General features: G+C 46.8%; 1 protein-coding gene across 2 annotated transcripts in view; it reads left to right on the top strand.

Moving 5' to 3' along the window:
- Positions 1 to 14,239, top strand: part of itgb8 (integrin, beta 8) — a 109,820-nt gene that overhangs the window by 42,288 nt on the left and 53,293 nt on the right. The gene's annotated exons all lie outside the window — the stretch shown is intronic.

Raw genomic sequence — 14,239 nt, 5'->3', positions numbered from 1 at the left:
TCAGAAAAAAGGTTTGACAGAGAGGTCAGGACCCCACTTTACATGCCCAAAACGGGACTGTTGTTTGCGCAAACGTAGTTGCTCCTTTTTTCACCCAGCAGCTGGCCAGACTGTCTGGCTATGGAAGAGAAAGCTGGAGGTAGAAGGCTGCAGTCAGAGACCATTGGAAGTTGGAGAAAGTCTCCGGAAACATCATTGGAGTGCGATTCTCCGCAAATGCGGCGAGTCGTAAAGGCTGCCGTGAAACTGGCCGTGTTTCACGGCAGCCTCCGTGCCCCCTCCCGGGACCCGATTCTCCCCCCCGGGCGGGGCTAGCAGTGCGGCCCCGTGAAGCACGGCATCGCGGGCTTAGCGACCGTCACTAAGCCCGCGCGCCAAGCGTCATGGCGGCTGACGCGCATGCGCGGGGTTGGACGGCTCCAACCCGAGCATGCGCGGATGACATCATCATGCATATGCGTCAAACCCCTGCATGCGCGGGCCGTCATGCCCCTCAGCCGCCCCGCGGACTGATCCTGCGAGGCGGCGGAGGAACAAATAGTGCACGGGTATCGGACCCGCTGCCCGCGATCAGTGCCCACCGATCGCAGGCCCATGCCACCCTTGGCACAGCCGTGGTGCAGCCGTGCCAATCGGTGCCATGGTTGTCCGGGACAGCACTTTGCGGCCGTTTTCACGAACGGTGAGAGCAGGTGTGTTTGCGTTCGTGAAAACGGCCGTAAAGACCTGGGAACTCGGCCCATCGGCCTGGGGAGATTCGCTGTTCGCCGTAAAAACGGCGAGCAGTGATTCATGTCGTGGGGCGGCCGTGGGGGGGGAGAATAGTGGGAGGTCGGGAAAAATGTCGGGATGGCCCTCCCGCTATTCTCCGACCCGTCGTGGGCAGCGGAGAATCGCGCCACATGGGTTGATGGGAGGGTGGAAGTTGGACTGGCAACCAGGGATCACCGGTTTGGGGGAATGCAGGAGGGGAGCTGGCTGATCTTGGCAGAAGATTTGCTTGAGGGACCAAGGGAAAGCAGTCCTACTATTCGTTGCCAGCAAGTTCTGCTTTTAAGTAACACTTAACTGCTGGATTCATCTGCTCTGGTTTCCTGAGCCCTGGGAAACCCAGCTGGCCAATGTTAAATTCAAATGACTGCTCAAATCTGAGGTATGGACCCTCACTAACGTATTATAATAATGGACCTTGCTCTCTGGAGAGGGTTATTCAGCTGTGTTTAAATCGAATGAATGTTTTTACAGCAGGTTGGGACCAGTTTTCAGTTTAAAAGCATTGGCTGGGGATAGGGGTCAAATGTCCCCCAATAAAGTTAGTCTTAAAAAGCCAAATTCATTTATAAATTTCTATTGTTTAAGATGAAATAGGTCTGCTCTAATAGCATAGAAAGAGGTACAAGTGGATTTGCAGCCCATTTTCCATTCATGTCAATGAAAAGAAAATCGGGCTCAACATAAACTGGGCTATTGATTTGCAATTGCCCATTTCCCTGTTGTTGGCTCAGACCAATCTCTCTCCACTTGTCACCTAAAGGCACTGACTGTTGTTGGGTCCAGTGGATCCATTGGTTTGCACTTGTCCTCCTTTGGCACAAGCGGCTGTTCTTCATTCAGACTTCTTCTGAATTTGGCCACTTTGTACTCGGATTTTTTTTTTAATGATGTCATTATAATTGGCACTGGACAGAATTTTTGACTGTCCAGTATTAATCTCTGGTTTGCTCAGATCATGGTGACCTAGAAATGCTGGCAGTTAAATGCCCACCCTTTTATCCTGAAGGGGAAGAGAAGACATTTTAATTGTCTCAGTAAACCATTCAATTACAACATAGCCCTGAGGCTAACCCTGATCACGGGAAAGACTAGGTTATAGTTTCAGTGGTGGGCTGTGCAAACCCAAACTCCGTGGATTCCATGGGGCTGGATCGTTTACATATTTAAAATATGCTCATTGCATATTTTCCACAAGCACAGGGACCTCCTAGCTAGCTGTTTGGCAGGGCACTCAGAGTGCAACAATCTTAAAAGCTTCTTCCATTTAAAGTAGAATGTGTTTTTAAGTGTTGTATTGCTGTGTCTCACTAAAGCCATTTATTACAGTTATGTTGACTCATGTCCCTTTGTGACTTGCTACTCCCTACAAAATAACTTTATCCCTCACTTACTTAATGTCATCTGTAAAGTTGGATGTGCTACTCTTTATTACTTCATCCAAGTCATTAATGTACATGGCAATAGTTAAGGCCTAGTACAGATTCCTAGCGAACACCACTTTTCACATCACACCAAAATGAGCACATTCCTGCTATCCCTACCCGTTGTTACTTCCTCCATAGCCAGCTAGCAACAAGATTATGTACAATTCTGCACACTGTCATAGTTTAGTAACACATGGAAACAAGTGAGGAAAGGTTTACTGGAGCAATAAAGAGCAGTAGTTCAGGGGTGATGGAAGCAGCTCAACTCTGGTAATGTTGAAGAGGACCAGCAGCATGCTGCAGTATTTTTGTGGGGTGGCACAAACTGCCACTGCTTTCCCTGGGTCAGTAAAGAATTTCTTTTTGAGGAGCAGCAACCAGTGGTTCATTTAGGCTGGTCGCCACCCGTAGAACTGGATTTTATCTATTTGTATCTGAACGTTGTGAACATTCAGACAGGCAAGTAGCTGCGTGTACATTTACGGATTTACCTGGGAGTTGCACCAGGCAGTGGTTTGGGTTTCTGTGGTGTGGCTCTGCTACTTCCTCCTGATTTTCGATTGCCGGCTGCTCATTTTCAGGTTAAAAGTGAATATCCTGAAGTTCAAAGTCGTCCCCTGTTTCTTTAAGATTGTCTGTGCTGTGCATCCATTCCTCCACTCTGTAAGAATCCCTACTTCTCCAAAACTCAGTTGTCTGTATCCTGTTCAGTACTAAATTCTGCTCAATCGACATACCCATCCTTGCTGACCTACATTGCCTCTTGACCCCACCCCCCAATGCATTACATTTAATATTTTCTATGGCCGATCCTCGCCCTTTCTCTGCAACCTTATTTTCAGCCTTTTACACTTCAGTACACCATCTCTGCCCATTTACCCATCTTGTCTTATATTTGCCGCTACCATCACACTGCCTTTTCTTGCCTCTGCACAATCCCTTTCCATACATCACTCTGTATCATTATTTTACTCTCCATCTTTTAATAACCTTTCAATGCATTTTTTAAAAAAGGCTTGTTTTTAGTCACCTCTTTCAGAGCTCTCAGAGTTCAGTAATTTCTCACGCTCTTGCACTTCGAAAACTTTTCTATATTTCAGCTGCTCTTCTTCAGTTCTCTGTACAAAGGCAGGTCAGACTCACAATGCCATGACCTCCACCACGGGTAGGGCAAGAAGGCAGCTCCCACCTCAGCCGGAACAGGAGTTGAACCTTGTGCTTTTGGCTCCAGTCTGATCCACACAGTCCATCCAACCCTACCAGTCCTCTAAGGACTCTCTTTTATATGCATGAGCTGTGAATTGTGATGGTAGAGGCTCTAATATTTTTCCAGGCTGACCAGGAATCTGTCCCACTCTTACACCGCCTACCATTAGTGTATTTTGGAAGCATTTGCAGGTTGATACTCAACATGTTTGACCATGTTGTGACAACACCTTCCTTGGTTATCATGTCCTGGGGTGGGACTTGAAACTGAAAATCCTGGCTCAGAGGCAGGCACGCTACCCACAACTGTACAATTAAAGTTGTTACATTAACCCAATATTTTATTAATGTTTGTTTCAAACAAATTGAACTTTGAACGTGTAGTGGAATGATTGGCAAAGAGGTTGGAGAATATTGTCTCAGACTTGTAGCTGGGTGCAAAATTAGATTAGTAAGAATGTAGGTCAGAAGGCTAAGAACCTGGGGCGGAATTCTCCGACCCCTGCCGGGTCCGAGAATCGGCACGGCGCCGTACGAATCGCACCACACTGCCCCGACGCCGGGATGCAATTCTTTACAGAGCGGAGAATCGGTGCCATCGGCGCCAGCGTGGTCGGCACAGCACTGGTCGGTTTTCTCCATCCCGGGCCGGCACGCCAGATTCTCCGGCCCGAATGGGCCAAGTGGCCATCACAAAAAATCCGAGTCCCGCCGGCGCTGTTCTAAGACCCTCTGAGCCAGTGGGACTTTGCCGTTGAAGGGTCTGGGGGCGGCCTGTGGGGGCGGTGGGGGGTCAGAACCTAGGGTGAGCCTCTGTAGCGGCCTGGCCTGCAATCGGGGCCCACCGATCGGCGCCCACCGATTGGCGGGCTGACCTCTCTGGCTGGGGGCCTCCTTTCCTCCGCGCAAGCTCCTGTAGCTTAGCGCCATTTGGCGTCGGGGCCGGCGCGCGGATGAAGGCCACTGCGCATGCGCTAGTTGGCGCCAGCCCAATTGCGCATGCGCAAACCCCGTGGCGCCGGGTTCACACCGGGATCAGCAGCTGGAGCGGCGTGGGCCGCTCCAGCATCATGCTAGCCCCCTGTGGGCCGGAGATTGGGGTTCCGGAACGGGCGCCGACGCTGGAGTAAAACACTCCCGTTTTTACGCTGGCGTCGACGCTTAGCCGCCCGATGGGAAAATCCTGCCCCCGATTTTTGCTACAGAGGCGTGTAGCTCAAGACAGGAAATTTTATGACTCAGCAGATCTGTCTTAGTTTGAAGGCCCAGTTAGACCCAATTTTCACTCTTGAGGAGGCAGTGGCAGAATAGAGTCTGGCTCACTGACCCTGGAAACAGACCTTGCGTGACCACAGGTGTGGGCAAGTGCTGTGGCGGAATGGTTAGAACACCCGCCTTGGTTCTCTGGGTCTTTATCCTCTGATTTAGATACTATTAAGGCCTCTGGCCCTTACCCCTCGCTTCCCCTCACCCATACAAGCACTCCCATGTCCCATCATACCTCCATGCCAATTCATGCTCCATCCCCTACCAAATATCCCATTCTCCCTTATAACATCCACTCCATAGCTACTCACCCGGTATCCACCTTGGGCAGACTTCGGGAGCCATGTGGAGGTGAAAAATAAACTTAAATAATCTAATACAACTCTCACTCATGCACACTTGATAGTGAAAAAACTTCATTCAAGAAATCCATTCAAAGCTTTTAAATCTCTTCAAACACCGTAATCTCTTAAATAACCTTTTAGGACTGAGGTGACAAGAAATTTCTTTACCCAGAGAATAGTAAATCAGTGGAATTCACTGCCACAAAAAGTAGTTGAGGCGAAAGCATTGTGTAATTTCAAGAAGGAATTAGATATAGTTCTTGGGGCTAAGGGGATGAATAGATATGGGGGGAAGGCGGGATCAGGGTATTGAACTTGATCATAATGAATGGTGGGGCAAGCTCAAAGGGCCGAATGGCCTCCTCCTGCTTCTATTTTCTATGTATCTTTCTATGTAAATCAGTACAGCAGAGAGTTTATAATCTCACTGGCCGCTTTAGCCTGTTTTCTATGTTTAATGATTAGGGGATTTATAAAAACTCAGAGAAAAGTTGCCTTAACTTCCATGTAGAAACCATAACTAAGGGTAACAGGTACCCATACAGGCTCCCTGGACAGGCGCTGGAATGTGGCAACTTGGGGCTTTTCACAGTAACTTCATTGAAGCCTACTCGTGACAATAAGCGATTATCATTATCATGTGATGAAGACTGGAGAATAGCGATCAAAGTCTAGAGATTAGCTGGCTGGTTAGAAAGTAGAGCTGTTTGAATAGCAGAACGGATGCTGATTGGCAATCAGGTACCTGACCTTACTCTAGTTTAACTTCCCTTTTCCTCTTTTTGTTGCCTTGGTGCCTTTGTTTTTGTTCGATGTTTCTGTAATGCTGTCTTATTCCTGTGATCTCTGGATACCCTGACTCTGCTGCTCTTTGGGGTTTTGTTACATCCTGGGCCGGATTCTCCGTTTCTGGGACTAAGTACCGACGCAAACGGAGAATCCGTGGATGGTTAACGACATGAAAATCAGCACGATCCCCTCACCGATTCTGGTGCTGGTGAGGGACTAGCATCATCGCCGTGTGAAACTCCCACAGATCATGCCGAAAACTACCAGGTCCCGGGTCATGCATGCGCAGGGCTGACGACCTGCACCGGTTGCGTCGTACAACATGGCGCCAGTTGTGCCTGAACCCTAACCCAACATCTGCGACACTACATCCCACCCCCCACCAGCCGCCCAGCCCTAGCAGAAGCCCCTGCAGCTAGTGGCATGGATCCTGGACAAATGTGCTGGTGCTGGAACTTGGCCCATTGGGGATGGAGCTTCGAGGGCGGGCCAGCCGATGATGCGCCAATGGCATTGAAACGGCGCGCGGTGCGTGTCACGATGACACCGGTTTGGAGGGGGCAGAGAATGGCAGGCCGGCGTTAAACTGGCACAGGCCCCAATTCCAGCGTCGGAATCAATTCTCGGCCCGATCGCCGATCACGATTTTGGCATCGGGCTACGGAGAATCCAGACCCCTGTTTCCATATATATTATGAGCATTAAGGAGTCCCAACAGAAAAGCTGGGCTGGTTGAGAACAGAGACAGCAATCTAAACTGAAATCTGAGTTGTATTCTGAAGCTGGACTGGCCAGAGGACAATAGTCATGGGGACTAAACTCAAGTATGTACAGATGGTTGATGATTTTTAACAGGGAAGTGCTTAGCATTGATTCACCGTTGATGAGGTGACTTCGTCATTAAATTCTCTGATCAACTCCAGCACCACTTCAGAAGAACAGTGTTGCAGTTACTATTTTCAAGTCAGGTAGCTATCATAAATTTAGGAGGTCGTATGAGGAAGGCCGCTTGAACCAGCTTAGTTTATTTATCCAAAATATATCTGCAGTGGCCCCATCACAACATCCAGCTGCATCTTAAATCACTGCAATGTTTTTGCCTCCTGTACCCAGAAACCATTTCTGAGTAGCATTCAATCTTTGCATGAAGAAGAATTTCTTGGCATTAGCTCTAAAATTGCTTCTTGCCAGTTTGAATCTTTGTTCTCTTGGCCTGTTGCCTTATGTCAGTTATGCCTTGTTGCTCAAAATATAATCACATTATACTAATTAAACTTGTGTTATCACATTGATAATGAATAATTTTACAGAACTGCACTTCCAGCAGTAAGTTGTTACAGAAATTCAGATGTGTGGAAAATTATGGACTGTGCATATTCAAATACCTGATCCCTGTTTCCTGTGGCCGGGGCTCTGGGCCAGGATTGCAAGTTCACACAATTAGCCTTACAATGTCCACAGTTTCTCTGTAGTCATGAGTCACATACATTAGTGTGTGGGTGGAATGTTTGCCCACCGTCCGTAACAGATATTACTGCACATTTTTGGTAATGTAGGGGCATTGAGTAATTCTGTTGTGCTATTTTTAACATTCTGGTTTACTCTGTAATCTTTTAACAAAGCCACTGAACCACTTATCAATAACAATTTTCAACATATGGATACAAAAACATTCAAAGGTGCTTCAGAGACATGGGACGAGATTTTACACTGAGGGTGGGCTCCCTGCACCCTCGGGTAAATGCCTGGGGCGATCTGCCTCTACTTAGCTTGCTCATCCTCCTTTTTCTTTCATAAATTTATAGTACCCAATTCATTTTTTGCAATTAAGGGATAAATTAGCATGGCCAATCGCCTACCCTGCACACCTTTGGGTTGTGGGGGCGAAACAAACGCAAGCACGGGGAGAATGTGCAAACTCCACATGGACAGTGTCCCAGAACTGGAATCGAACCTGGGATCTCGGCACCGTGAGGCAGCAATGCTAACCACTGTGCCACCATGCTGCCCTGCTCATGCTGCTTTAACATTTTGAGCGATGGCACTTTAATTAGTATGAAGCAGGACTTCCCCTACCTCCAGGAGGAGGTCCAGCCTCATAAAACTGCTGGCCAATCAGAAGCCAACAGTTCTGTTCTCCTGCAGTGCCAAGCATAAGCAGTTGCCACAGCTAGTGCTGCAGGGAGGGCAGGAAGTGGTGTTCAACAGTGTACCCGGATATTGGAGGTAAATCCAAGATCTCTCCAGAACCAGGCTGATGGGTCCCAAAGAGGAGGGGTGGACTTGGCCGGGGTGGCCAAACAATGGCGACATTTTGGAATTGCCTGGGGTGGGAAGCGAGGTGGTGGGGTGGGGGAGCGTTGGAGAGATGTGTGCATGTTGGACTTGGCTGGGGCGGGGACGTGGGGAGGGAAAAGCTTGGACAGTGAGGAAGGAAGTAGAACTAGTAAGATTATTTCCCAGCCCAGTTAGCTGAAAGCAGTTACCAGTGGTTAGGCTAAGGAGGGATGACACACAAGAGGCTGCAGTCACAGTAAGAGGTACGCGTTTCGTGATGGAGGCTGAGGTCTTAGACAAATTTTGATCTGATGGACAAAGTGAATGAGGGGCTGTGGGAGCAGCTGAATGAATGGCGATGAAGAAGTCTATGAATTCATTGGGCGGGATTCTCTGATCCTCTGCGCCGGGCCCCTGTATGTCTCCGCCATGTTACGTGGAGACGGCAATGCACGCACATGCGCAGACCGTGCCGGCCGTGGCGCGCATGCGCGGACCTGCGCCGGCTGTGCTGGGGCCCATATCGGCAGCTGGAGCTGCGTGAAGCGCTCTAGCACTGTGCTGGCCCCCTGTGGGTTGGGGGATCGCTGCTCCTGCGTTTACGATGGCGTCAACACTGCCGCTAAAACGGAGAATCACGCTCATTGTGCTCATTGTTTTTTTTAATAAAATTTAGAGTACCCAATTTATTTTTTCCAATTAAGGGGCAATTTAGCATGGTCAATCCACCTAGCCTGCACATCTTTTGGGTTGTGACGGCGAAACCCACACAAACACAGGGAAGATGTGCAAACTCTACACAGACAGTGACCCAGAGCCAGGATCGAACCTGGGACCTCAGCGCCATGAGGCAGCAGTGCTACTCACTGCGCCACTGTGCTGCCCTCATTGTGCTCATTTTTGACAATGTGGGGGAGATTTAAGAGATAATTGGTAGTGTACAAAAAAAGCTGAGGATTATCTTTGCTCTTGTGTGGACTGTACTGCCAGCAGAGGTGGTGGAGTCAGAATTATTAGGTACATTTAAGCGACTCTTTGACGGGCACATGGACAGCAGTAAATGAAGGTTAGGTTGATCTTAGATTTTGATAAATGGTCGGCACAACATCGTGGGCTGAAGGGCCTGTACTGTGCTGTACTGTTCTATGTTCAATTTAGTGTAATGGATAGTTTGGGCAAAGGATACTTAGGCCCAATGGAACCTGACATTGCTCTGACAGCAATTGTAGTAGGCAGCTAAACACGTTGTGTACCACAGAAAGGATGTGATCCCTTTGTTTCTAGAATTTGTTGAACAGAAGATAACTCAGGTCCGTGGTGATGGTTTGTGTTTCTTTACCTTTACCTCATTGTCGGAACTTCTTATCTCAGTAATTTCATGAACAAAGTCTTTCTTATTCCAACTATCATAAGCACTCTAATTTTTTAAAAAAACCTTCCTCCGCAGTCCACAAAATCACAAATCTATTATCCTCAGACGCTGCACACAATAAAATACTCCCTTTATCAAATGCCTAGTTTGTTAAAGAAGCTCAATAGCAGGAACTGAAATCTTTTTGTTTAACAACTGTTCTAAAATTGCGGAAGCAAATGAAGAAAATAACATGGTTGATGTTTACAGTAATGGGATCTTTCCAATGACACAAGAATGAAATAATTGGCAGCACACATGCAGATTTCATCTGCAAGTTTACTAGAAAAGAAATGCCCTCCAAACATTTAGAAATCTGGTTCATGGCTCCTCTATCAGTAAGAACTACAGTCCAAACCCTGTGTCCTGAAATGTTTCAAAAATAAAAATAAAATAACAAATGGAGAAATTCAACCAAAAAAAACATCCATTTCAGCTTTACTTATTTGGCAGGAATCTTGCTTCTAAACTGGGACATTGAGAGTTCAAACACCATTCTGGGGTGGACTGAAATTGTTGGTTAAGGTAGTGATGATTCAGGAATGTGTTGGGGGTTCAGCCTTGAGTTTGTCTGGCTGGAGGTGCTGTCAGCCTACCTCGTGAGTCATCCAATCGTGTGGTGGGAGGCTGTGAAACAGGCGCTGTTTTTTGGGAGGTGGTGAAGGTGTGCATGGGAAAACGCTCTCCACGCCCATAAAATCACTGCTGAATCCAGCCATGTGCAACCATGAAATCTACATTTTAAGCCATGCACCTAAATTAGCATTTAGGCTGGGCGGCAGCTCAATTTAATGTTAGGGTGCAAGGTTAAAATTTCCCAGTAGACTTTTTCAGCCATTTTGACCCATTTACTGGTGACCCAAAGGAACTTAGTTAATTGCAGTCATCCTTTACCATGTAATGTGTTGCGCTTTCTTTTCTGAAATATTGGGCTGGATTTAATGCAGTCCGTTGCAGCAGGAAACATTGTGGCCTGGCCTATTCATTTGAAGAGATGTCCCACTTCAGTCTCCCTATGACAGCTAAATGATCCCCCATTAAGTCAGAGAGCAGCAGTGGCCGATACGGGATTGCCAGTCACTTCCAGTGGGATGCCAATTAGGTTAACTAATGAGCCAATTGACTCCCATTATCCCTGAGCCCATTGCTATTTAGTGGTGGTTTTGGGATTAATTGGAGGCAGAACAGCTTTCCTGCTCCCTCTGGAGGGTGCTTCGCAAATCCTGCCAGATTTGCCAGTGGCCCGTCATAGTCAAGCACTCTGTACCTGAATGAGGGACCCAGCAACGGAAAGGCAGTATCCACTGAAAGCCACTTTCCCCCGGCCTCCTGCCCCCCCCCCCCCCCCCCCCCCCCCCCCCCCTCTCCGGGGACCCCCATCTTGTGGTTTCCATCCTGCATTCGTTCAACTTTGTTCTGGAGCCCCTCAATGATCCAGACTTCTGGTGGATGAATTACCGCGAGCAGCCACCACTCCTGTTGGCACCAGCAGCAGTGAGCAGCTGCCGTCCTGTGATTGGTTGACATCTCTCCGTGGAAGGGAATTCCGCAGCCTGGGATCTCAATTATGAGGAATGCTGGACAGTGGCCACTTACCCGCCTGAAGGGCATTTGTTGTTGTCAGACCTTCCATCTTTTAGTGATGTCTGAAATTTAACCCCACCATCATCTACTCCTTGACATCATTTTCAACATGCGCATTTGATCTCCTCTTAACTCTCTGTGGTATAATTACAAAAGGTTAGTTTATTCTGTACCTCTATGCTTTCAACAATCTTGGATAATAGGTGGAATGCACACCCATGAAAATTCTAACCGTACATCTCTGCATGAAATCCATAAATCTGTGAATATATTTGAAAGATCATTGTCTAATGTTCTGTTTTGAACTTTGTTGTGTGCAATTCATTGTCCTATTTACCTATAGAACAATGACTTCTCTTGAAAAGTAATTGGGTGGTTGAAAAGTTCCAAATGATGTTTTGGGAGGGTGATGAAGGACAAGGGTCCCAGTCTAACCAAATGGGAACAGAGTGCATAGCGAGCGTGTTTAGCCGCGTGTTTCCCGGTGCTCGCAGTGCCGACTTTCAGGTACAAAGTGGCCAGTAGATTGAGCCCAATACAAATGCAGAGCTTTTTCTCTCTGATTAGGCAACTGAGAAAATGTATCTTTCCTGCCGAATTAACAGTGTAGAATTATTTAAGAAATATGATTGTAGAAATTTCTTCTGGAAGTATGAAGTGGAAAGAATCTCCCTAACAAATTGGAAGAATAATTGCTGCTGATATTTTTCACTGGTAATTCACTGGTACCAAATTCTTCTCTGCATAATTTTAGCACAGATTTTGATCCATTTGTTTTACATGAGTTTGCACACTGCATTTTAATAGCACCAAGATTAATTGGGTGTAGGTGTATTAAAGAATGATGCAAGAACAGTGCCATTCCTAATATTTATTTTGCGATCAGGAGAAATATCACTTTCTGAATGGGAAGTTATGGGGTTATAAATTCCATATATTTGCACCCAGTTGAGTGTAAAACATGCACAATGATGGCAAAATTACCATTTAGTCAGATTGGACCAGAATTATAAGTGTTCAATTCAGCCAGATTTTTTTGATCAGGTGGTTCTGGTGCCCACCTGATATGAGGCTCCTACACCCTTTACAACAACTATTCCAGAAATAGTTGGAAAGTAGTGAAAGCTTGTGCTTCCATAAGCTCCAAATACCTTTACCAACTTTACAGCCATCTAACCATTTCAGAGATTGGAAGCAGCCTGTAGGGTAGTTGCTTTTAGCAAGTACAGCTGTAGCTGAAAACTGTGCTTACGTAACCACATCCCTGCTGATTGCCTCACCCATCCCTGGACATGACTGTGTGCCTCAGCCAGATTCCGGCAGACTTCAACATGAACCCACAGCTTGTCGCAGTAACATGATGATGTGGTTTGACGGCAAATTTAGGATGTGCCCTTGGGTTTTTCTGCTCTTGTGTGACTCAAACGTGGGCAGAACAGGTCATGCCTGTTTCAGCAGGTAATTAATTTGCATTCCATTTTTAAAAATGCTTTCTTTACACCTGAGATTATTTATATCCCATCAATTATTCATCTGTTTCAACAGAGTTTTTATTGAACATTGGAAGCAAATTATAATGATCTCTCTATATTTGCGTGTATACACAAAAGTTTTCATTTAATTACGTACCAATCATTGTGACATTAGGAATATATATCTGTGAAAGTTCTGAAAAACCTTGATATGTATTATTCTGATATTTAGATAAACTAGAAAAATATTTATTTTAGCAAAATGCCAAATGAGGCCCCATATCCGCCGGCCCACTTGTTGAAAAGTCTGTGGAATTTAAAAAAGACATTTCTTCCTCTGCACCATAAAGTACTTCCTTGAATGAATAAGTTAAATCAGATGAAGCAGGATGGTGGTGGTTAGGAACTGACTGGGTTCCAAGGAAGAAGTGAAGAGCTCTTAAACCAATCTGAGGGGGATGAAAGTGCAAGCATGATGAAAAGAAGACAGTTAAGGCCAGAAACTTTTACACCGCTAAAGTGACGGCGAATATTGGCAGAGTCACAGATGCAGATCGGTAAAGAATGGATAAGGGGAGAAGAATTAAGGGCTGAAAGGAATGCCATCAGTTCAGTAGAGTAGGAACACGCTGAAACAATGAGTCTACCAGGGCAGTCCTGTTTGTAGGTCCTGCAAAAGAGGGGCTGGATTATCCAGTCCCCCAAGCCACGCATTTCTTGGCGGTGCGGCGTTCGCTGGCGACAAGATTCTCTGTTCCTGCCGCTATCAATGGGTTCCCATTGCACCCACCCTACACTACAGGGAAACCCACATTTGAGGATGCGCTGCCAGGATTACAGAGTATCCCCGTGCCAGCGAACGGTCGGAAAACTCCAGCCGAGGTAAAAGTGGGCTGTTCGGAGTTGGGGACGATAGGTCAGAAGCCAGGCAGGGGAGACCTCCAGAGGCCCTGAGTCAGTTACATGTCTGGAAACCATGAACTGATGTTTGATGGTGGGATTATGGTCCAGGGGAAGAAAGAGAAAGTGTCAGAAAGTTGGTGTGCTCTGCAGAATAGAGGTCAGTTCATCAGGCAGCAACAGCACCATTCTTGTCAGCAGGCTTGATGATAATATTTGTGTTGGACCTAAGCCACAAGTTCGGAGAGAGACAGGTTAGAATGAGTAAGGGAGCAGATAAATTGAGACAGCTTATGTTGCCAGCAATTCTCAATAAAAAGATCAAAAAAGAGTACGAGGCCAGGGAGAGGAGTCCAGGGGGAGGATGAATACTGGATGAAGGTAAGAGGGCTTGCTGTGTAAGGAGAAGACCCCTATCTAAATGTGTGGTGGCGAAGATGACTGAAGGGTAACTTGATCTTCTGCTGAGTTAAAATTCATTGAGGTGGGAGCACAAAGGAATGAAGCTGAGACATTTTCTATGGACAAGTGATTTAGGGCCAGAGAGTGGAATGTCAGAGGGGATCATGGATACACAGATCAGATTACAAGAAAGAATGGGACCAGAGGGAAGTGATGGGGAAGAAAGATCTGGAGGAGTATGAGTATCATTGAGTGTCAGCTGTGGGACAGCTGATCGGAGTCTCGCCTCTGAAACACAAGATTCAGGTTCTGGTCCCAACTGGGGCTGACACTGTAGTACAGTACTGAAGGAGCACTGCGCTGTTGGAGGTATTGGATTTCAGATGAGAT

This window comes from Scyliorhinus canicula, chromosome 5, assembly GCF_902713615.1.
Source record: "Scyliorhinus canicula chromosome 5, sScyCan1.1, whole genome shotgun sequence".
Taxonomy (NCBI): Eukaryota; Metazoa; Chordata; class Chondrichthyes; order Carcharhiniformes; family Scyliorhinidae; genus Scyliorhinus; species Scyliorhinus canicula.
The sequence above is the reverse complement of the archived record's forward strand: the minus strand, read 5'-3'. Positions and strand labels throughout refer to the sequence as shown.